Raw genomic sequence first — 25,522 nt, 5'->3', positions numbered from 1 at the left:
GAGGAGTGTCCGGCACAGAAGGGGTTACTCAGGTGTAACAGTCACAGGTGGATGTGTATCTCACCCTATGCAGGTCATACAGCAGGCCGGGAGATCTCTGGATACAGGTGAGGAGTGTCAGGCACAGAAGGGGTTACTCAGGTGTAACGGTCACAGGTGGAGGTGTATCTCACCCTATGCAGGTCATACAGCAGGCCGGGAGATCTCTGGGTACAGGTGAGGAGTGTCCGGCATAGAAGGGGTTACACAGGTGGAGGTGTATCTCTCCCTATGCAGGTTATACAGCAGGCTGGGAGATCTCTGGGTACAGGTGAGGAGTGTCCGGCGCAGAAGAGGTTACTCAGGTGTAGCGGTCACAGGTGGAGGTGTATCTCACCCTATGCAGGTTATACGGCAGGCTGGGAGATCTCTGGATACAGGTGAGGAGTGTCCGGCGCAGAAGAGGTTACTCAAGTGAAGCGGTCACAGGTGGAGGTGTATCTCACCCTATGCAGGTTATACAGCAGGCTGGGAGATCTCTGGGTAAAGTTGAGGAGTGTCCGGCGCAGAAGGGGTTACTCAGGTGTAGCAGTCACAGGTGGAAGTGTATCTCACCCTATGCAGGTCATACAGCAGGCTGGGAGATCTCTGGGTACAGGTGAGGAGTGTCCGGCACAGAAGGGGTTACTCAGGTGTAGCAGTCACAGGTGGAGGTGTATCTCACCCTATGCAGGTTATACAGCAGGCTGGGAGATCTCTGGATACAGGTGAGAAGTGTCCGGTGCAGAAGGGGTTACTCAGGTGTAACAGTCACAGGTGGAGGTGTATCTCACCCTATGCAGGTAATACAGCAGGCTGGGAGATCTCTGGATACAGGTGAGGAGTGTCCGGCATAGAAGGGGTTACTCAGGTGTAGCAGTCACAGGTGGAGGTGTATCTCACCCTATGCAGGTTATACAGCAGGCTGGGAGATCTCTGGATACAGGTGAGGAGTGTCCGGCACAGAAGGGGTTACTCAGGTGTAGCAGTCACAGGTGGAGGTGTATCTCACCCTATGCAGGTCATACAGCAGGCCGGGAGATCTCTGGGTACAGGTGAGGAGTGTCCGGCACAGAAGGGGTTACTCAGGTGTAACAGTCACAGGTGGATGTGTATCTCACCCTATGCAGGTCATACAGCAGGCCGGGAGATCTCTGGATACAGGTGAGGAGTGTCAGGCACAGAAGGGGTTACTCAGGTGTAACGGTCACAGGTGGAGGTGTATCTCACCCTATGCAGGTTATACAGCAGGCTGGGAGATCTCTGGGTACAGGTGAGGAGTGTCCGGCGCAGAAGAGGTTACTCAGGTGTAGCGGTCACAGGTGGAGGTGTATCTCACCCTATGCAGGTCATACAGCAGGCTGGGAGATCTCTGGGTACAGGTGAGGAGTGTCCGGCACAGAAGGGGTTACTCAGGTGTCAGTCACAGGTGGAGATGTATCTCACCCTATGCAGGTCATACAGCAGGCTGGGAGATCTCTGGATACAGGTGAGGAGTGTCCGGCACAGAAGGGGTTCCTCAGGTGTAGCAGTCACAGGTGGAGGTGTATCTCACCCTATGCAGGTTATACAGCAGGCTGGGAGATCTCTGGATACAGGTGAGGAGTGTCCGGCACAGAAGGGGTTACTCAGGTGTAACAGTCACAGGTGGAGGTGTATCTCACCCTATGCAGGTCATACAGCAGGCCGGGAGATCTCTGGATACAGGTGAGGAGTGTCCGGCGCAGAAGGGGTTCCTCAGGTGTAGCGGTCACAGGTGGAGGTGTATCTCACCCTATGCAGGTTATACAGCAGGCTGGGAGATCTCTGGATACAGGTGAGGAGTGTCCGGCACAGAAGGGGTTACTCAGGTGTAGCGGTCACAGGTGGAGGTGTATCTCACCCTATGCAGGTTATACGGCAGGCTGGGAGATCTCTGGATACAGGTGAGGAGTGTCCGGCGCAGAAGAGGTTACTCAAGTGAAGCGGTCACAGGTGGAGGTGTATCTCACCCTATGCAGGTTATACAGCAGGCTGGGAGATCTCTGGGTAAAGTTGAGGAGTGTCCGGCGCAGAAGGGGTTACTCAGGTGTAGCAGTCACAGGTGGAAGTGTATCTCACCCTATGCAGGTCATACAGCAGGCTGGGAGATCTCTGGGTACAGGTGAGGAGTGTCCGGCACAGAAGGGGTTACTCAGGTGTAGCAGTCACAGGTGAAGGTGTATCTCACCCTATGCAGGTTATACAGCAGGCTGGGAGATCTCTGGGTACAGGTGAGGAGTGTCCGGCGCAGAAGGGGTTACTCAGGTGTAGCAGTCACAGGTGGAGGTGTATCTCACCCTATGCAGGTCATACAGCAGGCTGGGTGATCTCTGGATACAGGTGAGTAGTGTCCAGCGCAGAAGGGGTTACTCAGGTGTAACAGTCACAGGTGGAGGTGTATCTCACCCTATGCAGGTCATACAGCAGGCTGGGAGATCTCCGGGTACAGGTGAGGAGTGTCCGGCACAGAAGGGATTACTCAGGTGTAGCAGTCACAGGTGGAGGTGTAGCTCACCCTATGCAGGTCATACAGCAGGCTGGGAGATCTCCGGGTACAGGTGAGGAGTGTCCGGCACAGAAGGGGTTACTCAGGTGTAGCAGTCACAGGTGGAGGTGTATCTCACCCTATGCAGGTTATACAGCAGGCTGGGAGATCTCTGGATACAGGTGAGGAGGAGTGTCCGGCACAGAAGGGGTTACTCAGGTGTAGCAGTCACAGGTGGAGGTGTATCTCACCCTATGCAGGTCATACAGCAGGCCGGGAGATCTCTGGGTACAGGTGAGGAGTGTCCGGCACAGAAGGGGTTACTCAGGTGTAACAGTCACAGGTGGATGTGTATCTCACCCTATGCAGGTCATACAGCAGGCCGGGAGATCTCTGGATACAGGTGAGGAGTGTCAGGCACAGAAGGGGTTACTCAGGTGTAACGGTCACAGGTGGAGGTGTATCTCACCCTATGCAGGTTATACAGCAGGCTGGGAGATCTCTGGGTACAGGTGAGGAGTGTCCGGCGCAGAAGAGGTTACTCAGGTGTAGCGGTCACAGGTGGAGGTGTATCTCACCCTATGCAGGTCATACAGCAGGCTGGGAGATCTCTGGGTACAGGTGAGGAGTGTCCGGCACAGAAGGGGTTACTCAGGTGTCAGTCACAGGTGGAGATGTATCTCACCCTATGCAGGTCATACAGCAGGCTGGGAGATCTCTGGATACAGGTGAGGAGTGTCCGGCACAGAAGGGGTTCCTCAGGTGTAGCAGTCACAGGTGGAGGTGTATCTCACCCTATGCAGGTTATACAGCAGGCTGGGAGATCTCTGGATACAGGTGAGGAGTGTCCGGCACAGAAGGGGTTACTCAGGTGTAACAGTCACAGGTGGAGGTGTATCTCACCCTATGCAGGTCATACAGCAGGCCGGGAGATCTCTGGATACAGGTGAGGAGTGTCCGGCGCAGAAGGGGTTCCTCAGGTGTAGCGGTCACAGGTGGAGGTGTATCTCACCCTATGCAGGTTATACAGCAGGCTGGGAGATCTCTGGATACAGGTGAGGAGTGTCCGGCACAGAAGGGGTTACTCAGGTGTAGCGGTCACAGGTGGAGGTGTATCTCACCCTATGCAGGTTATACGGCAGGCTGGGAGATCTCTGGATACAGGTGAGGAGTGTCCGGCGCAGAAGAGGTTACTCAAGTGAAGCGGTCACAGGTGGAGGTGTATCTCACCCTATGCAGGTTATACAGCAGGCTGGGAGATCTCTGGGTAAAGTTGAGGAGTGTCCGGCGCAGAAGGGGTTACTCAGGTGTAGCAGTCACAGGTGGAAGTGTATCTCACCCTATGCAGGTCATACAGCAGGCTGGGAGATCTCTGGGTACAGGTGAGGAGTGTCCGGCACAGAAGGGGTTACTCAGGTGTAGCAGTCACAGGTGAAGGTGTATCTCACCCTATGCAGGTTATACAGCAGGCTGGGAGATCTCTGGGTACAGGTGAGGAGTGTCCGGCGCAGAAGGGGTTACTCAGGTGTAGCAGTCACAGGTGGAGGTGTATCTCACCCTATGCAGGTCATACAGCAGGCTGGGTGATCTCTGGATACAGGTGAGTAGTGTCCAGCGCAGAAGGGGTTACTCAGGTGTAACAGTCACAGGTGGAGGTGTATCTCACCCTATGCAGGTCATACAGCAGGCTGGGAGATCTCCGGGTACAGGTGAGGAGTGTCCGGCACAGAAGGGATTACTCAGGTGTAGCAGTCACAGGTGGAGGTGTAGCTCACCCTATGCAGGTCATACAGCAGGCTGGGAGATCTCCGGGTACAGGTGAGGAGTGTCCGGCACAGAAGGGGTTACTCAGGTGTAGCAGTCACAGGTGGAGGTGTATCTCACCCTATGCAGGTTATACAGCAGGCTGGGAGATCTCTGGGTACAGGTGAGGAGTGTCCGGCACAGAAGGGGTTACTTAGGTGTAGCAGTCACAGGTGGAGGTGTATCTCACCCTATGCAGGTTATACAGCAGGCTGAGAGATCTCTGGGTACAGGTGAGGAGTGTCCGGCACAGAAGGGGTTACTCAGGTGTAACAGTCACAGGTGGAGGTGTATCTCACCCTATGCAGGTTATACAGCAGGCTGGGAGATCTCTGGATACAGGTGAGGAGTGTCCGGCACAGAAGGGGTTACTCAGGTGTAGCGGTCACAGGTGGAGGTGTATCTCACCCTATGCAGGTTATACAGCAGGCTGGGAGATCTCTGGGTACAGGTGAGGAGTGTCCGGCACAGAAGGGGTTACTCAGGTGTAGCAGTCACAGGTGGAGGTGTATCTCACCCTATGCAGGTTATACAGCAGGCTGGGAGATCTCCGGATACAGGTGAGGAGTGTCCGGCACAGAAGAGGTTACTCAGGTGTAGCAGTCACAGGTGGAGGTGTATCTCACCCTATGCAGGTCATACAGCAGGCTGGGAGATCTCTGGGTACAGGTTAGGAGTGTCCGGCACAGAAGGGGTTACTCAGGTGTAGCAGTCACAGGTGGAGGTGTATCTCACCCTATGCAAGTCATACAGCAGGCTGGGAGATCTCCGGGTACAGGTGAGGAGTGTCCGGCACAGAAGGGGTTACTCAGGTGTAACAGTCACAGGTGGAGGTGTATCTCACCCTATGCAGGTTATACAGCAGGCTGGGAGATCTCTGGATACAGGTGAGTAGTGTCCGGCACAGAAAGGGTTACTCAGATGTAACAGTCACAGGTGGAGATGTATCTCACCCTATGCAGGTTATACAGCAGGCTGGGAGATCTCCGGGTACAGGTGAGGAGTGTCCGGCACAGAAGGGGTTACTCAGGTGTAGCAGTCACAGGTGGAGGTGTATCTCACCCTATGCAGGTCATACAGCAGGCTGGTAAATCTCTGGGTACAGGTGAGGAGTGTCCGGCACAGAAGGGGTTACTCAGGTGTAGCGGTCACAGGTGGAGGTGTATCTCACCCTATGCAGGTTATACAGCAGGCTGGGAGATCTCTGGGTACAGGTGAGGAGTGTCCGGCACAGAAGGGGTTACTCAGGTGTAGCAGTCACAGGTGGAGGTGTATCTCTCCCTATGCAGGTTATACAGCAGGCTGGGAGATCTCTGGGTACAGGTGAGGAGTGTCCGGCACAGAAGGGGTTACTCAGGTGTAGCAGTCACAGGTGGAGGTGTATCTCACCCTATGCAGGTTATACAGCAGGCTGGGAGATCTCTGGGTACAGGTGAGGAGTGTCCGGCACAGAAGGGGTTACTCAGGTGTAGCGGTCACAGGTGGAGGTGTATCTCACCCTATGCAGGTTATACAGCAGGCTGGGAGATCTCTGGGTACAGGTGAGGAGTGTCCGGCACAGAAGGGGTTACTCAGGTGTAACAGTCACAGGTGGAGGTGTATCTCACCCTATGCAGGTTATACAGCAGGCTGGGAGATCTCTGGATACAGGTGAGGAGTGTCCGGCACAGAAGAAGTTACTCAGGTGTAACAGTCACAGGTGGAGGTGTATCTCACCCTATGCAGGTCATACAGCAGGCTGGGAGATCTCTGGGTACAGGTGAGGAGTGTCCGGCACAGAAGGGGTTACTCAGGTGTAGCGGTCACAGGTGGAGGTGTATCTCACCCTATGCAGGTTATACGGCAGGCTGGGAGATCTCTGGGTACAGGTGAGGAGTGTCCGGCACAGAAGGGGTTACTCAGGTGTAGCAGTCACAGGTGGAGGTGTATCTCACCCTATGCAGGTTATACGGCAGGCTGGGAGATCTCTGGATACAGGTGAGGAGTGTCCGGCGCAGAAGAGGTTACTCAAGTGAAGCGGTCACAGGTGGAGGTGTATCTCACCCTATGCAGGTTATACAGCAGGCTGGGAGATCTCTGGGTAAAGTTGAGGAGTGTCCGGCGCAGAAGGGGTTACTCAGGTGTAGCAGTCACAGGTGGAAGTGTATCTCACCCTATGCAGGTCATACAGCAGGCTGGGAGATCTCTGGGTACAGGTGAGGAGTGTCCGGCACAGAAGGGGTTACTCAGGTGTAGCAGTCACAGGTGGAGGTGTATCTCACCCTATGCAGGTTATACAGCAGGCTGGGAGATCTCTGGATACAGGTGAGAAGTGTCCGGCGCAGAAGGGGTTACTCAGGTGTAACAGTCACAGGTGGAGGTGTATCTCACCCTATGCAGGTAATACAGCAGGCTGGGAGATCTCTGGATACAGGTGAGGAGTGTCCGGCATAGAAGGGGTTACTCAGGTGTAGCAGTCACAGGTGGAGGTGTATCTCACCCTATGCAGGTTATACAGCAGGCTGGGAGATCTCTGGATACAGGTGAGGAGTGTCCGGCACAGAAGGGGTTACTCAGGTGTAGCAGTCACAGGTGGAGGTGTATCTCACCCTATGCAGGTCATACAGCAGGCCGGGAGATCTCTGGGTACAGGTGAGGAGTGTCCGGCACAGAAGGGGTTACTCAGGTGTAACAGTCACAGGTGGATGTGTATCTCACCCTATGCAGGTCATACAGCAGGCCGGGAGATCTCTGGATACAGGTGAGGAGTGTCAGGCACAGAAGGGGTTACTCAGGTGTAACGGTCACAGGTGGAGGTGTATCTCACCCTATGCAGGTCATACAGCAGGCCGGGAGATCTCTGGGTACAGGTGAGGAGTGTCCGGCATAGAAGGGGTTACACAGGTGGAGGTGTATCTCTCCCTATGCAGGTTATACAGCAGGCTGGGAGATCTCTGGGTACAGGTGAGGAGTGTCCGGCGCAGAAGAGGTTACTCAGGTGTAGCGGTCACAGGTGGAGGTGTATCTCACCCTATGCAGGTTATACGGCAGGCTGGGAGATCTCTGGATACAGGTGAGGAGTGTCCGGCGCAGAAGAGGTTACTCAAGTGAAGCGGTCACAGGTGGAGGTGTATCTCACCCTATGCAGGTTATACAGCAGGCTGGGAGATCTCTGGGTAAAGTTGAGGAGTGTCCGGCGCAGAAGGGGTTACTCAGGTGTAGCAGTCACAGGTGGAAGTGTATCTCACCCTATGCAGGTCATACAGCAGGCTGGGAGATCTCTGGGTACAGGTGAGGAGTGTCCGGCACAGAAGGGGTTACTCAGGTGTAGCAGTCACAGGTGGAGGTGTATCTCACCCTATGCAGGTTATACAGCAGGCTGGGAGATCTCTGGATACAGGTGAGAAGTGTCCGGTGCAGAAGGGGTTACTCAGGTGTAACAGTCACAGGTGGAGGTGTATCTCACCCTATGCAGGTAATACAGCAGGCTGGGAGATCTCTGGATACAGGTGAGGAGTGTCCGGCATAGAAGGGGTTACTCAGGTGTAGCAGTCACAGGTGGAGGTGTATCTCACCCTATGCAGGTTATACAGCAGGCTGGGAGATCTCTGGATACAGGTGAGGAGTGTCCGGCACAGAAGGGGTTACTCAGGTGTAGCAGTCACAGGTGGAGGTGTATCTCACCCTATGCAGGTCATACAGCAGGCCGGGAGATCTCTGGGTACAGGTGAGGAGTGTCCGGCACAGAAGGGGTTACTCAGGTGTAACAGTCACAGGTGGATGTGTATCTCACCCTATGCAGGTCATACAGCAGGCCGGGAGATCTCTGGATACAGGTGAGGAGTGTCAGGCACAGAAGGGGTTACTCAGGTGTAACGGTCACAGGTGGAGGTGTATCTCACCCTATGCAGGTTATACAGCAGGCTGGGAGATCTCTGGGTACAGGTGAGGAGTGTCCGGCGCAGAAGAGGTTACTCAGGTGTAGCGGTCACAGGTGGAGGTGTATCTCACCCTATGCAGGTCATACAGCAGGCTGGGAGATCTCTGGGTACAGGTGAGGAGTGTCCGGCACAGAAGGGGTTACTCAGGTGTCAGTCACAGGTGGAGATGTATCTCACCCTATGCAGGTCATACAGCAGGCTGGGAGATCTCTGGATACAGGTGAGGAGTGTCCGGCACAGAAGGGGTTCCTCAGGTGTAGCAGTCACAGGTGGAGGTGTATCTCACCCTATGCAGGTTATACAGCAGGCTGGGAGATCTCTGGATACAGGTGAGGAGTGTCCGGCACAGAAGGGGTTACTCAGGTGTAACAGTCACAGGTGGAGGTGTATCTCACCCTATGCAGGTCATACAGCAGGCCGGGAGATCTCTGGATACAGGTGAGGAGTGTCCGGCGCAGAAGGGGTTCCTCAGGTGTAGCGGTCACAGGTGGAGGTGTATCTCACCCTATGCAGGTTATACAGCAGGCTGGGAGATCTCTGGATACAGGTGAGGAGTGTCCGGCACAGAAGGGGTTACTCAGGTGTAGCGGTCACAGGTGGAGGTGTATCTCACCCTATGCAGGTTATACGGCAGGCTGGGAGATCTCTGGGTACAGGTGAGGAGTGTCCGGCACAGAAGGGGTTACTCAGGTGTAGCAGTCACAGGTGGAGGTGTATCTCACCCTATGCAGGTTATACGGCAGGCTGGGAGATCTCTGGGTACAGGTGAGGAGTGTCCGGCACAGAAGAGGTTACTCAGGTGTAGCAGTCACAGGTGGAGGTGTATCTCACCCTATGCAGGTTATACGGCAGGCTGGGAGATCTCTGGGTACAGGTGAGGAGTGTCCGGCACAGAAGAGGTTACTCAGGTGTAACAGTCACAGGTGGAGGTGTATCTCACCCTATGCAGGTTATACAGCAGGCTGGGAGATCTCTGGGTACAGGTGAGGAGTGTCCGGCACAGAAGGGGTTACTCAGGTGTAGCAGTCACAGGTGGAGGTGTATCTCACCCTATGCAGGTTATACGGCAGGCTGGGAGATCTCTGGGTACAGGTGAGGATTGTCCGGCACAGAAGGGGTTACTCAGGTGTAACAGTCACAGGTGGAGGTGTATCTCACCCTATGCAGGTTATACAGCAGGCTGGGAGGTCTCTGGGTACAGGTGAGGAGTGTCCGGCACAGAAGGGGTTACTCAGGTGTAGCCGTCACAGGTGGAGGTGTATCTCACCCTTGTAGAGTTTATTTTAGGGATCATATATCTCTCTTATCCCAATAATGGTTATTGAGATTGAAATATTATATAAAATATATTTATTATATCTGGTATTGTTATAATAACATATATATTTGACATTTGCAATTATATTCTAATAGACTTTACAATACAATATGCAGAGTACTTGTCATAATTTGATTCCCCAAATATGAGAGTTCGAGACTTGTAATTTTAGCTCCAATTGGAGGATTTTATTTATAGGCAAAACAAACCATACAGAATACATTAACACAGTAATTTATGTATATGCTATTATATATATATTTATATACGCCTCCTTGCTTATATTACAAAAAACGACATTAAACAATTGACAGACAGACTGCTACAATACTGACATAACTTATACCTATACCCATAAACGAACATTCATAACTACCATATTTACTGTTAGTCTCTCACTCCAGCCCATTGCTTCGGTTCCGTTCTCTCTCCTGCTCGTGTCTCACATCTCTCCTCCTGACTCACTGAATGGGTTTTTTGCTGACTGTCCGTGTGTGTCTGTGTGTGAATGTCTACTCTATCTCTCTCCTTATATCACAAATACATGGATTGAAGTTCCCTGTTCTCATGACGTTATTGAATTTATGGATGCTAATGGTGACAGGGTCTCCTGCTTGTCTGGACGCTAGTGGTAATCTCCATTGCGAGATCTCCTGTTTCTGGTCTCTCCCTGTGCATCAATCTATTTTACACTCCTGTTGTCAAAATACAATAGTGTCCTGTCTGTCCTGCAATGTAACTTGGATGATATACTAGCAGTCTACATTCTCCAGAAAGGAAACCAGATGGCTGGAGTCTGGCCCATAGTGTATACATTGCTTAATTTTTAAATATAGATATATCTGGGGAGGGTAACAACACTCTATCTGCTTAATAGTATAACTTAGACATTTTGTCTCCTAAATTAATTCGGTTGCATTTGATCTGTTACAAAGTGGTCATTCATATTATTTAGTAAACCCAAAAGCTATACTACGATGTCTAAACATTAAACTCTGATGTCCTAATTATTAAGCTATTCCTATTTTTATATACACATACATAATATATACTATGGTTAAAATCACATTACATTAATGATGGTATAAAACAATATCTATATGCCTATATGGTAACACCCTATGCAGGTTATACAGCAGGCCGGGAGATCTCCGGATACAGGTGAGTAGTGTCCGGCACAGAAGGGGTTACTCAGGTGTAGTGGTCACAGGTGGAGGTGTATCTCACCCTATGCAGGTCATACAGCAGGCTGGGAGATCTCTGGGTACAGGTGAGGAGTGTCCGGCACAGAAGGGGTTACTCAGGTGTAGCAGTCACAGGTGGAGGTGTATCTCACCCTATGCAGGTCATACAGCAGGCTGGGAGATCTCTGGGTACAGGTGAGGAGTGTCCGGCACAGAAGGGGTTACTCAGGTGTAGCAGTCACAGGTGGAGGTGTATCTGACCCTATGCAGGTTATACAGCAGGCTGGGAGATCTCCGGGTACAGGTGAGTAGTGTCCGGCACAGAAGGGGTAACTCAGGTGTAACAGTCACAGGTGGAGGTATATCTCACCCTATGCAGGTCATACAGCAGGCTGGGAGATCTCCGGGTACAGGTGAGTAGTGTCCGACACAGAAGGGGTTACTCAGGTGTAACAGTCACAGGTGGAGGTGTATCTCACCCTATGCAGGTTATACAGCAGGCTGGGAGATCTCTGGATACAGGTGAGGAGTGTCTGGCACAGAAGGGGTTACTCAGGAGTAGCAGTCACAGGTGGAGGTGTATCTCACCCTATGCAGGTTATACAGCAGGCTGGGAGATCTCTGGATACAGGTGAGGAGTGTCCGGCACAGAAGGGGTTACTCAGGTGTAGCAGTCACAGGTGGAGGTGTATCTCACCCTATGCAGGTCATACAGCAGGCTGGGAGATCTCTGGATACAGGTGAGAAGTGTCCGGCACAGAAGGGGTTACTCAGGTGTAGCGGTCACAGGTGGAGGTGTATCTCACCCTATGCAGGTTATACGGCAGGCTGGGAGATCTCTGGGTACAGGTGAGGAGTGTCCGGCACAGAAGGGGTTACTCAGGTGTAGCAGTCACAGGTGGAGGTGTATCTCATCCTATGCAGGTTATACAGCAGGCTGGGAGATCTCTGGGTACAGGTGAGGAGTGTCAGGCACAGAACGGGTTACTCAGGTGTAGCGGTCACAGGTGGAGGTTTATCTCACCCTATGCAGGTTATACAGCAGGCCGGGAGATCTCTGGGTACAGGTGAGGAGTGTCCGGCACAGAAGAGGTTACTCAGGTGTAGCAGTCACAGGTGGAGATGTATCTAACCCTATGCAGGTCATACAGCAGGCCGGGAGATCTCTGGATACAGGTGAGGAGTGTCCGGCACAGAAGGGGTTACTCAGGTGTAGCAGTCACAGGTGGAGGTGTATCTCACCCTATGCAGGTTATACGGCAGGCTGGGAGATCTCTGGGTACAGGTGAGGAGTGTCCGGCACAGAAGGGGTTACTCAGGTGTAGCAGTCACAGGTGGAGGTGTATCTCTCCCTATGCAGGTTATACAGCAGGCTGGGAGATCTCTGGATACAGGTGAGGAGTGTCCGGCACAGAAGGGGTTTCTCAGGTGTAGCAGTCACAGGTGGAGGTGTATCTCACCTTATGCAGGTTATACAGCAGGCTGGGAGATCTCTGGGTACAGGTGAGGAGTGTCCGGCACAGATGGGGTTACTCAGGTGTAGCGGTCACAGGTGAGGTGTATCTCACCCTATGCAGGTCATACGGCAGGCTGGGTGATCTCCGGATACAGGTGAGGAGTGTCCGGCACAGAAGGGGTTACTCAGGTGTAACAGTCACAGGTGGAGGTGTATCTCACCCTATGCAGGTTACACAGCAGGCTGGGAGATCTCTGGGTACAGGTGATGAGTGTCCGGCACAGAAGTGGTTACTCAGGTGTAACAGTCACAGGTGGAGGTGTATCTCACACTATGCAGGTTATACAGCAGGCTGGGAGATCTCTGGGTACAGGTGAGGAGTGTCCGGCACAGAAGGGGTTACTCAGGTGTAGCAGTCACAGGTGGAGGTGTATCTCACCCTATGCAGGTTATACGGCAGGCTGGGAGATCTCTGGATACAGGTGAGGAGTGTCCGGCACAGAAGGGGTTACTCAGGTGTAGCAGTCACAGGTGGAGGTGTATCTCTCCCTATGCAGGTTATACAGCAGGCTGGGAGATCTCTGGATACAGGTGAGGAGTGTCCGGCACAAAAGGGGTTACTCAGGTGTAGCAGTCACAAGTGGAGGTGTATCTCACCCTATGCAGGTTATACAGCAGGCTGGGAGATCTCCGGGCACAGGTGAAGAGTGTCCGGCACAGAAGGGGTTACTCAGGTGTAGCGGTCACAGGTGGAGGTGTATCTCACCCTATGCAGGTTATACAGCAGGCTGAGTGATCTCTGGATACAGGTGAGGAGTGTCCGGCGCAGAAGGGGTTACTCAGGTGTAGCAGTCACAGGTGGAGGTGTATCTTACCCTATGCAGGTTATACAGCAGACTGGGAGATCTCCGGATACAGGTGAGGAGTGTCCGGCGCAGAAGGGGTTACTCAGGTGTAACAGTCACAGGTGGAGGTGTATCTCACCCTATGCAGGTTATACAGCAGGCTGGGAGATCTCTGGGTACAGGTGAGGAGTGTCCGGCGCAGAAGGGGTTACTCAGGTGTAGCAGTCACAGGTGGAGGTGTATCTCACCCAATGCAGGTCATACAGCAGGCTGGGAGATCTCTGGGTACAGGTAAGGAGTGTCCGGCACAGAAGGGGTTACTCAGGTGTAGTGGTCACAGGTGGAGGTGTATCTCTCCCTATGCAGGTTATACAGCAGGCTGGGAGATCTCTGGATACAGGTGTGGAGTGTCCGGCACAGAAGGGGTTACTCAGGTGTAGCAGTCACAGGTGGAGGTGTATCTCACCCTATGCAGGTTATACAGCAGGCCGGGAGATCTCTGGGTACAGGTGAGGGGTGTCCGGCACAGAAGGGGTTACTCAGGTGTAGCAGTCACAGGTGGAGGTGTATCTCACCATTATGCAGGTTATACAGCAGGCTGGGTGATCTCTGGGTACAGGTGAGGAGTGTCCGGCACAGAAGGGGTTACTCAGGTGTAGCAGTCACAGGTGGAGGTGTATCTCACCCTATGCAGGTTATACAGCAGGCTGGGAGATCCCCGGGTACAGGTGAGGAGTGTCCGGCACAGAAGGGGTTACTCAGGTGTAGCGGTCACAGGTGGAGGTGTATCTCACCCTATGCAGGTTATACGGCAGGCTGGGAGATCTCTGGATACAGGTGAGGAGTGTCCGGCACAGAAGGGGTTACTCAGGTGTAACAGTCACAGGTGGAGGTGTATCTCTCCCTATGCAGGTCATACAGCAGGCTGGGAGATCTCCGGGTACAGGTGAGGAGTGTCCGGCACAGAAGAGGTTACTCAGGTGTAGCAGTCACAGGTGGAGGTGTATCTCACCCTATGCAGGTTATACAGCAGGCTGGGAGATCTCTGGGTACAGGTGAGGAGTGTCCGGCACAGAAGGGGTTACTCAGGTGTAGCGGTCACAGGTGGAGGTGTATCTCACCCTATGCAGGTTATACAGCAGGCTGGGTGATCTCCGGGTACAGGTGAGGAGTGTCCGGCACAGAAGGGGTTACTCAGGTGTAACAGTCACAGGTGGAGGTGTATCTCACCCTATGCAGGTTATACAGCAGGCTGGGAGATCTCTGGGTACAGGTGAGGAGTGTCCGGCACAGAAGGGGTTACTCAGGTGTAGCAGTCACAGGTGGAGGTGTATCTTACCCTATGCAGGTCATACAGCAGGCTGGGAGATCTCCGGGTACAGGTGAGGAGTGTCCGGCACAGAAGGGGTTACTCAGGTGTAAAAGTCACAGGTGGAGGTGTATCTCACCCTATGCAGGTTATACAGCAGGCTGGGAGATCTCCGGATACAGGTGAGGAGTGTCCGGCGCAGAAGGGGTTACTCAGGTGTAGCGGTCACAGGTGGAGGTGTATCTCACCCTATGCAGGTTATACAGCAGGCCGGGAGATCTCTGGACAGGTGAGGAGTGTCCGGCACAGAAGGGGTTACTCAGGTGTAACAGTCACAGGTGGAGGTGTATCTCACCCTATGCAGGTTATACGGCAGGCTGGGAGATCTCTGGGTACAGGTGAGGAGTGTCCGGCACAGAAGGGGTTACTCAGATGTAACAGTCACAGGTGGAGGTGTATCTCACCCTATGCAGGTTATACAGCAGGCTGGGAGGTCTCTGGGTACAGGTGAGGAGTGTCCGGCACAGAAGGGGTTACTCAGGTGTAGCAGTCACAGGTGGAGGTGTATCTCTCCCTATGCAGGTTATACAGCAGGCTGGGAGATCTCTGGGTACAGGTGAGGAGTGTCCGGCACAGAAGGGGTTACTCAGGTGTAACAGTCACAGGTGGAGGTGTATCTCACCCTATGCAGGTTATACAGCAGGCTGGGAGATCTCTGGATACAGGTGAGGAGTGTCCAGCACAGAAGGGGTTACTCAGGTGTAGCAGTCACAGGTGGAGGTGTATCTCACCCTATGCAGGTTATACAGCAGGCTGGGAGATCTCTGGATACAGGTGAGGAGTGTCCAGCACAGAAGGGGTTACTCAGGTGTAGCAGACACAGGTGGAGGTGTATCTCACCCTATGCAGGTTATACGGCAGGCTGGGAGATCTCCGGATACAGGTGAGGAGTGTCCGGCACAGAAGGGGTTACTCAGGTGTAGCAGTCACAGGTGGAGGTGTATCTCACCCTATGCAGGTTATACGGCAGGCCGGGAGATCTCTGGGTACAGGTGAGGAGTGTCCGGCACAGAAGGGGTTACTCAGGTGTAGCAGTCACAGGTGGAGGTGTATCTCACCCTATGCAGGTTATACGGCAGGCCGGGAGATTTCTGGATACAGGTGAGGAGTGTCCGGCACAGAAGGGGTTACTCAGGTGTAACAGTCACAGGTGGAGGTGTATCTCTCCCTATGCAGGTTATACAGCAGGCTGGGAGATCTCTGGGTACAGGTGAGTAGTGTCCGGCACAGAAGGGGTTACTCAGGTGTAGCAGTCACAGGTGGAGGTGTATCTCACCCTATGCAGGTTATACAGCAGGCTGGGAGATCTCTGGATACAGGTGAGGAGTGTCCAGCACAGAAGGGGTTACTCAGGTGTAGCAGACACAGGTGGAGGTGTATCTCACCCTATGCAGGTTATACGGCAGGCTGGGAGATCTCTGGGTACAGGTGAGGAGTGTCCGGCACAGAAGGGGTTACTCAGGTGTAACAGTCACAGGTGGAGGTGTATCTCACCCTATGCAGGTTATACAGCAGGCTGGGAGATCTCTGGATACAGGTGAGGAGTGTCCAGCACAGAAGGGGTTACTCAGGTGTAGCAGTCACAGGTGGAGGTGTATCTCACCCTATGCAGGTCATACAGCAGGCTGGGAGATCTCCGGGTACAGGTGAGGAGTGTCCGGCACAGAAGGGGTTACTCAGGTGTAGCGGTCACAGGTGGAGGTGTATCTCACCCTATGCAGGTTATACAGCAGGCTGGGAGATCTCCGGATACAGGTGAGGAGTGTCCGGCACAGAAGGGGTTACTCAGGTGTAGCAGTCACAGGTGGAGGTGTATCTCACCCTATGCAGGTTATACGGCAGGCTGGGAGATCTCTGGGTACAGGTGAGGAGTGTCCGGCACAGAAGGGGTTACTCAGGTGTAGCAGTCACAGGTGGAGGTGTATCTCACCCTATGCAGGTCATACAGCAGGCTGGGAGATCTCCGGGTACAGGTGAGGAGTGTCCGGCACAGAAGGGGTTACTCAGGTGTAGCAGTCACAGGTGGAGGTGTATCTCACCCTATGCAGGTTATACGGCAGGCTGGGAGATCTCTGGGTACAGGTGAGGAGTGTCCGGCACAGAAGGGGTTACTCAGGTGTAACGGTCACAGGTGGAGGTGTATCTCACCCTATGCAGGTCATACAGCAGGCCGGGAGATCTCTGGGTACAGGTGAGGAGTGTCCGGCACAGAAGGGGTTACTCAGGTGTAGCAGTCACAGGTGGAGGTGTATCTCACCCTATGCAGGTTATACGGCAGGCTGGGAGATCTCTGGGTACAGGTGAGGAGTGTCCGGCACAGAAGGGGTTACTCAGGTGTAGCAGTCACAGGTGGAGGTGTATCTCACCCTATGCAGGTTACACAGCAGGCTGGGAGATCTCCGGGTACAGGTGAGGAGTGTCTGGCACAGAAGGGGTTACTCAGGTGTAACGGTCACAGGTGGAGGTGTATCTCACCCTATGCAGGTTATACAGCAGGCTGGGAGATCTCTGGGTACAGGTGAGGAGTGTCCGGCACAGAAGGGGTTACTCAGGTGTAGCGGTCACAGGTGGAGGTGTATCTCACCCTATGCAGGTCATACAGCAGGCTGGGAGATCTCTGGGTACAGGTGAGGAGTGTCCGGCACAGAAGGGGTTACTCAGGTGTAGCGGTCACAGGTGGAGGTGTATCTCACCCTATGCAGGTTATACAGCAGGCCGGGAGATCTCTGGGTACAGGTGAGGAGTGTCCGGCACAGAAGGGGTTACTCAGGTGTAGCAGTCACAGGTGGAGGTGTATCTCACCCTATGCAGGTTATACGGCAGGCTGGGAGATCTCTGGGTACAGGTGAGGAGTGTCCGGCACAGAAGGGGTTACTCAGGTGTAGCAGTCACTGGTGGAGGTGTATCTCACCCTATGCAGGTCACACAGCAGGCTGGGAGATCTCCGGGTACAGGTGAGGAGTGTCCGGCACAGAAGGGGTTACTCAGGTGTAACAGTCACAGGTGGAGGTGTATCTCACCCTATGCAGGTCATACAGCAGGCTGGGAGATCTCTGGGTACAGGTGAGGAGTGTCCGGCACAGAAGGGGTTACTCAGGTGTAGCAGTCACAGGTGGAGGTGTATCTCACCCTATGCAGGTTATACAGCAGGCTGGGAGATCTCTGGGTACAGGTGAGGAGTGTCCGGCACAGAAGGGGTTACTCAGGTGTAACAGTCACAGGTGGAGGTGTATCTTACCCTATGCAGGTCATACGGCAGGCTGGGAGATCTCCGGGTACAGGTGAGGAGTGTCCAGCACAGAAGGGGTTACTCAGGTGTAGCAGTCACAGGTGGAGGTGTATCTTACCCTATGCAGGTTATACAGCAGGCTGGGAGATCTCTGGGTACAGGTGAGGAGTGTCCGGCACAGAAGGGGTTACTCAGGTGTAGCGGTCACAGGTGGAGGTGTATCTCACCCTATGCAGGTTATACAGCAGGCTGGGAGATCTCTGGGTACAGGTGAGGAGTGTCCGGCACAGAAGGGGTTACTCAGGTGTAGCGGTCACAGGTGGAGGTGTATCTCACCCTATGCAGGTTATACAGCAGGCCGGGAGATCTCTGGGTACAGGTGAGGAGTGTCTGGCACAGAAGGGGTTACTCAGGTGTAGCGGTCACAGGTGGAGGTGTATCTCACCCTATGCAGGTTATACAGCAGGCTGGGAGATCTCTGGGTACAGGTGAGGAGTGTCTGGCACAGAAGGGGTTACTCAGGTGTAGCAGTCACAGGTGGAGGTGTATCTCACCCTATGCAGGTTATACAGCAGGCTGGGAGATCTCTGGATACAGGTGAGGAGTGTCCGGCACAGAAGGGGTTACTCAGGTGTAACAGTCACAGGTGGAGGTGTATCTCACCCTATGCAGGTCATACAGCAGGCTGGGAGATCTCTGGGTACAGGTGAGGAGTGTCCGGCACAGAAGGGGTTACTCAGGTGTAACAGTCACAGGTGGAGGTGTATCTTACCCTATGCAGGTCATACGGCAGGCTGGGAGATCTCCGGGTACAGGTGAGGAGTGTCCGGCACAGAAGGGGTTACTCAGGTGTAGCAGTCACAGGTGGAGGTGTATCTTACCCTATGCAGGTTATACAGCAGGCTGGGAGATCTCTGGGTACAGGTGAGGAGTGTCCGGCACAGAAGGGGTTACTCAGGTGTAGCGGTCACAGGTGGAGGTGTATCTCACCCTATGCAGGTTATACAGCAGGCTGGGAGATCTCTGGGTACAGGTGAGGAGTGTCTGGCACAGAAGGGGTTACTCAGGTGTAGCAGTCACAGGTGGAGGTGTATCTTACCCTATGCAGGTTATACAGCAGGCTGGGAGATCTCTGGGTACAGGTGAGGAGTGTCCGGCACAGAAGGGGTTACTCAGGTGTAGCAGTCACAGGTGGAGGTGTATCTTACCCTATGCAGGTTATACAGCAGGCTGGGAGATCTCTGGATTCAGGTGAGGAGTGGCCGGCACAGAAGGGGTTACTCAGGTGTAGCAGTCACAGGTGGAGGTGTATCTTACCCTATGCAGGTTATACAGCAGGCTGGGAGATCTCTGGATTCAGGTGAGGAGTGGCCGGCACAGAAGGGGTTACTCAGGTGTAGCAGTCACAGGTGGAGGTGTATCTCACCCTATGCAGGTTATACGGCAGGCTGGGAGATCTCTGGGTACAGGTGAGGAGTGTCCGGCACAGAAGGGGTTACTCAGGTGTAGCAGTCACAGGTGGAGGTGTATCTCACCCTATGCAGGTTATACAGCAGGCTGGGAGATCTCCGGGTACAGGTGAGGAGTGTCCGGCACAGAAGGGGTTACTCAGGTGTAGCGGTCACAGGTGGAGGTGTATCTCACCCTATGCAGGTTATACAGCAGGCTGAGTGATCTCTGGATACAGGTGAGGAGTGTCCGGCGCAGAAGGGGTTACTCAGGTGTAGCAGTCACAGGTGGAGGTGTATCTCACCCTATGCAGGTCATACAGCAGGCTGGGAGATCTCTGGGTACAGGTGAGGAGTGTCCGGCACAGAAGGGGTTACTCAGGTGTAGCAGTCACAGGTGGAGGTGTATCTTACCCTATGCAGGTTATACAGCAGGCTGGGAGATCTCCGGATACAGGTGAGGAGTGTCCGGCGCAGAAGGGGTTACTCAGGTGTAACAGTCACAGGTGGAGGTGTATCTCACCCTATGCAGGTTATACAGCAGGCTGGGAGATCTCTGGGTACAGGTGAGGAGTGTCCGGCACAGAAGGGGTTACTCAGGTGTAGCAGTCACAGGTGGAGGTGTATCTCACCCTATGCAGCTTATACAGCAGGCTGGGAGATCTCTGGGTACAGGTGAGGAGTGTCCGGCGCAGAAGGGGTTACTCAGGTGTAGCAGTCACAGGTGGAGGTGTATCTCACCCTATGCAGGTCATACAGCAGGCTGGGAGATCTCTGGGTACAGGTGAGGAGTGTCCGGCACAGAAGGGGTTACTCAGGTGTAGCAGTCACAGGTGGAGGTGTATCTCACCCTATGCAGGTTATACGGCAGGCTGGGAGATCTCCGGGTACAGGTGAGGAGTGTCCGGCATAGAAGGGGTTACTCAGGTGTAGCGGTCACAGGTGGAGGTGTATCTCACCCTATGCAGGTTATACAGCAGGCTGGGAGATCTCTGGATACAGGTGAGGAGTGTCCGGCACAGAAGGGGTTACTCAGGTGTAGCAGTCACAGGTGGAGGTGTATCTCACCCTATGCAGGTTATACGGCAGGCTGGGAGATCTCTGGGTACAGGTGAGGAGTGTCCGGCACAGAAGGGGTTACTCAGGTGTAGCAGTCACAGGTGGAGGTGTATCTTACCCTATGCAGGTTATACGGCAGGCTGGGAGATCTCCGGGTACAGGTGAGGAGTGTCCGGCACAGAAGGGGTTACTCAGGTGTAGCGGTCACAGGTGGAGGTGTATCTCACCCTATGCAGGTTATACGGCAGGCTGGGAGATCTCCGGGTACAGGTGAGGAGTGTCCGGCACAGAAGGGGTTACTCAGGTGTAGCGGTCACAGGTGGAGGTGTATCTCACCCTATGCAGGTTATACAGCAGGCTGGGAGATCTCTGGGTACAGGTGAGGAGTGTTCGGCACAGAAGGGGTTACTCAGATGTAGCGGTCACAGGTGGAGGTGTATCTCACCCTATGCAGGTTATACAGCAGGCTGGGAGATCTCTGGGTACAGGTGAGGAGTGTCCGGCACAGAAGGGGTTACTCAGATGTAGCAGTCACAGGTGGAGGTGTATCTCACCCTATGCAGGTTATACGGCAGGCTGGGAGATCTTTGGGTACAGGTGAGGAGTGTCCGGCACAGAAGGGGTTACTCAGGTGTAGCAGTCACAGGTGGAGGTGTATCTCACCCTATGCAGGTTATACTGCAGGCTGGGAGATCTCTGGGTACAGGTGAGGAGTGTCCGGCACAGAAGGGGTTACTCAGGTGTAGCGGTCACAGGTGGAGGTGTATCTCACCCTATGCAGGTTATACGGCAGGCTGGGAGATCTCTGGGGACAGGTGAGGAGTGTCCGGCACAGAAGGGGTTACTCAGGTGTAGCAGTCACAGGTGGAGGTGTATCTCACCCTATGCAGGTTATACGGCAGGCTGGGAGATCTTTGGGTACAGGTGAGGAGTGTCCGGCACAGAAGGGGTTACTCAGGTGTAGCAGTCACAGGTGGAGGTGTATCTCACCCTATGCAGGTTATACTGCAGGCTGGGAGATCTCTGGGTACAGGTGAGGAGTGTCCGGCACAGAAGGGGTTACTCAGGTGTAGCAGTCACAGGTGGAGGTGTATCTCACCCTATGCAGGTTATACAGCAGGCTGGGAGATCTCTGGGTACAGGTGAGGAGTGTCCGGCACAGAAGGGGTTACTCAGGTGTAGCAGTCACAGGTGGAGGTGTATCTCACCCTATGCAGGTTATACAGCAGGCTGGGAGATCTCTGGGTACAGGTGAGGAGTGTCCGGCACAGAAGGGGTTACTCAGGTGTAGCAGTCACAGGTGGAGGTGTATCTCACCCTATGCAGGTTATACAGCAGGCTGGGAGATCTCTGGGTACAGGTGAGGAGTGTCCGGCACAGAAGGGGTTACTCAGGTGTAACAGTCACAGGTGGAGGTGTATCTCACCCTATGCAGGTCATACAGCAGGCTGGGAGATCTCTGGGTACAGGTGAGGAGTGTCCAGCACAGAAGGGGTTACTCAGGTGTAGCAGTCACAGGTGGAGGTGTATCTCACCCTATGCAGGTTATACAGCAGGCTGGGAGATCTCTGGGTACAGGTGAGGAGTGTCCGGCACAGAAGGGGTTACTCAGGTGTAGCAGTCACAGGTGGAGGTGTATCTCACCCTATGCAGGTTATACAGCAGGCCGGGAGATCTCTGGGTACAGGTGAGGAGTGTCCGGCACAGAAGGGGTTACTCAGGTGTAGCAGTCACAGGTGGAGGTGTATCTCACCCTATGCAGGTTATACGGCAGGCTGGGAGATCTCTGGGTACAGGTGAGGAGTGTCCGGCACAGAAGGGGTTACTCAGGTGTAGCAGTCACAGGTGGAGGTGTATCTCACCCTATGCAGGTTATACAGCAGGCCGGGAGATCTCAGGGTACAGGTGAGGAGTGTCCGGCACAGAAGGGGTTACTCAGGTGTAGCGCTCACAGGTGGAGGTGTATCTCACCCTATGCAGGTCATACAGCAGGCCGGGAGATCTCAGGGTACAGGTGAGGAGTGTCCGGCACAGAAGGGGTTACTCAGGTGTAGCAGTCACAGGTGGAGGTGTATCTCATCCTATGCAGGTTATACAGCAGGCTGGGTGATCTCTGGGTACAGGTGAGGAGTGTCCGGCACAGAAGGGGTTACTCAGGTGTAGCAGTCACAGGTGGAGGTGTATCTCACCCTATGCAGGTTATACAGCAGGCTGGGAGATCTCTGGGTACAGGTGAGGAGTGTCCGGCGCAGAAGGGGTTACTCAGGTGTAGCAGTCACAGGTGGAGGTGTATCTCACCCTATGCAGGTTATACGGCAGGCTGGGAGATCTCTGGGTACAGGTGAGGAGTGTCCGGCGCAAAAGGGGTTACTCAGGTGTAACAGTCACAGGTGGAGGTGTATCTCACCCTATGCAGGTTATACGGCAGGCTGGGAGATCTCCGGGTACAGGTGAGGAGTGTCCGGCACAGAAGGGGTTACTCAGGTGTAGCAGTCACAGGTGGAGGTGTATCTCACCCTATGCAGGTTATACGGCAGGCTGCGAGATCTCTGGGTACAGGTGAGGAGTATCCGGCACAGAAGGGGTTACTTAGGTGTAACAGTCACAGGTGGAGGTGTATCTCACCCTATGCAGGTTATACAGCAGGCTGGGAGATCTCTGGGTACAGGTGAGGAGTGTCCGGCACAGAAGGGGTTACTCAGGTGTAGCAGTCACAGGTGGAGGTGTATCTCACCCTATGCAGGTTATACAGCAGGCTGGGAGATCTCCGGGTACAGGTGAGGAGTGTCTGGCACAGAAGGGGTTACTCAGGTGTAACGGTCACAGGTGGAGGTGTATCTCACCCTATGCAGGTTACACAGCAGGCTGGGAGATCTCCGGGTACAGGTGAGGAGTGTCTGGCACAGAAGGGGTTACTCAGGTGTAACGGTCACAGGTGGAGGTGTATCTCACCCTATGCAGGTTATACGGCAGGCTGGGAGATCTCCGGGTACAGGTGAGGAGTGTCTGGTGCAGAAGGGGTTACTCAGGTGTAGCAGTCACAGGTGGAGGTGTATCTCACCCTATGCAGGTTATACAGCAGGCTGGGAGATCTCCGGGTACAGGTGAGGAGTGTCCGGCACAGAAGGGGTTACTCAGGTGTAACAGTAACACGTGGAGGTGTATCTCACCCTATGCAGGTTATACAGCAGGCTGGGAGATCTCTGGGTACAGGTGAGGAGTGTCCGGCACAGAAGGGGTTACTCAGGTGTAGCAGTCACAGGTGGAGGTGTATCTCACCCTATGCAGGTTATACAGCAGGCCGGGAGATCTCTGGGTACAGGTGAGGAGTGTCCGGCACAGAAGGGGTTACTCAGGTGTAGCAGTCACAGGTGGAGGTGTATCTCACCCTATGCAGGTTATACAGCAGGCTGGGAGATCTCTGGGTACAGGTGAGGAGTGTCCGGCAGAGAAGGGGTTACTCAGGTGTAGCAGTCACAGGTGGAGGTGTATCTCACCCTATGCAGGTCATACAGCAGGCCGGGAGATCTCTGGGTACAGGTGAGGAGTGTCCGGCACAGAAGGGGTTACTCAGGTGTAACAGTCACAGGTGGAGGTGTATCTCACCCTATGCAGGTTATACAGCAGGCCGGGAGATCTCTGGGTACAGGTGAGGAGTGTCCGGCACAGAAGGTGTTACTCAGGTGTAGCAGTCACAGGTGGAGGTGTATCTCACCCTATGCAGGTCATACAGCAGGCTGGGTGATCTCTGGGTACAGGTGAGGAGTGTCCGGCACAGAAGGGGTTACTCAGGTGTAGCAGTCACAGGTGAGGTGTATCTCACCCTATTCAGGTCATACAGCAGGCCGGGAGATCTCCGGGTACAGGTTAGGAGTGTCCGGCACAGAAGGGGTTACTCAGGTGTAACGGTCACAGGTGGAGGTGTATCTCACCCTATGCAGGTTATACAGCAGGCTGGGAGATTTCTGGGTACAGGTGAGGAGTGTCCGGCACAGAAGGGGTTACTCAGGTGTAGCAGTCACAGGTGGAGGTGTATCTCACCCTATGCAGGTTATACGGCAGGCTGGGAGATCTCTGGGTACAGGTGAGGAGTGTCCGGCACAGAAGGGGTTACTCAGGTGTAGCAGTCACAGGTGGAGGTGTATCTCACCCTATGCAGGTTATACAGCAGGCCGGGAGATCTCAGGGTACAGGTGAGGAGTGTCCGGCACAGAAGGGGTTACTCAGGTGTAGCAGTCACAGGTGGAGGTGTATCTCACCCTATGCAGGTCATACAGCAGGCCGGGAGATCTCAGGGTACAGGTGAGGAGTGTCCGGCACAGAAGGGGTTACTCAGGTGTAGCAGTCACAGGTGGAGGTGTATCTCACCCTATGCAGGTTATACGGCAGGCTGGGTGATCTCTGGGTACAGGTGAGGAGTGTCCGGCACAGAAGGGGTTACTCAGGTGTAGCAGTCACAGGTGGAGGTGTATCTCACCCTATGCAGGTTATACAGCAGGCTGGGAGATCTCTGGGTACAGGTGAGGAGTGTCCGGCGCAGAAGGGGTTACTCAGGTGTAGCAGTCACAGGTGGAGGTGTATCTCACCCTATGCAGGTTATACAGCAGGCTGGGAGATCTCTGGGTACAGGTGAGGAGTGTCCGGCGCAGAAGGGGTTACTCAGGTGTAGCAGTCACAGGTGGAGGTGTATCTCACCCTATGCAGGTTATACAGCAGGCTGGGAGATCTCTGGGTACAGGTGAGGAGTGTCCGGCGCAAAAGGGGTTACTCAGGTGTAACAGTCACAGGTGGAGGTGTATCTCACCCTATGCAGGTTATACGGCAGGCTGGGAGATCTCCGGGTACAGGTGAGGAGTGTCCGGCACAGAAGGGGTTACTCAGGTGTAGCAGTCACAGGTGGAGGTGTATCTCACCCTATGCAGGTTATACGGCAGGCTGCGAGATCTCTGGGTACAGGTGAGGAGTGTCCGGCACAGAAGGGGTTACTCAGGTGTAACAGTCACAGGTGGAGGTGTATCTCACCCTATGCAGGTTATACAGCAGGCTGGGTGATCTCTGGATACAGGTGAGGAGTGTCTGGCACAGAAGGGGTTACTCAGGTGTAGCAGTCACAGGTGGAGGTGTATCTCACCCTATGCAGGTTATACAGCAGGCTGGGAGATCTCCGGGTACAGGTGAGGAGTGTCCGGCACAGAAGGGGTTACTCAGGTGTAGCAGTCACAGGTGGAGGTGTATCTCACCCTATGCAGGTTATACAGCAGGCTGGGAGATCTCCGGGTACAGGTGAGGAGTGTCTGGCACAGAAGGGGTTACTCAGGTGTAACGGTCACAGGTGGAGGTGTATCTCACCCTATGCAGGTTACACAG

This window comes from Crinia signifera, chromosome 4, assembly GCF_055691185.1.
Source record: "Crinia signifera chromosome 4, ASM5569118v1, whole genome shotgun sequence".
Lineage (NCBI taxonomy): Eukaryota > Metazoa > Chordata > Amphibia > Anura > Myobatrachidae > Crinia > Crinia signifera.
This window is presented reverse-complemented; position numbering follows the sequence as displayed.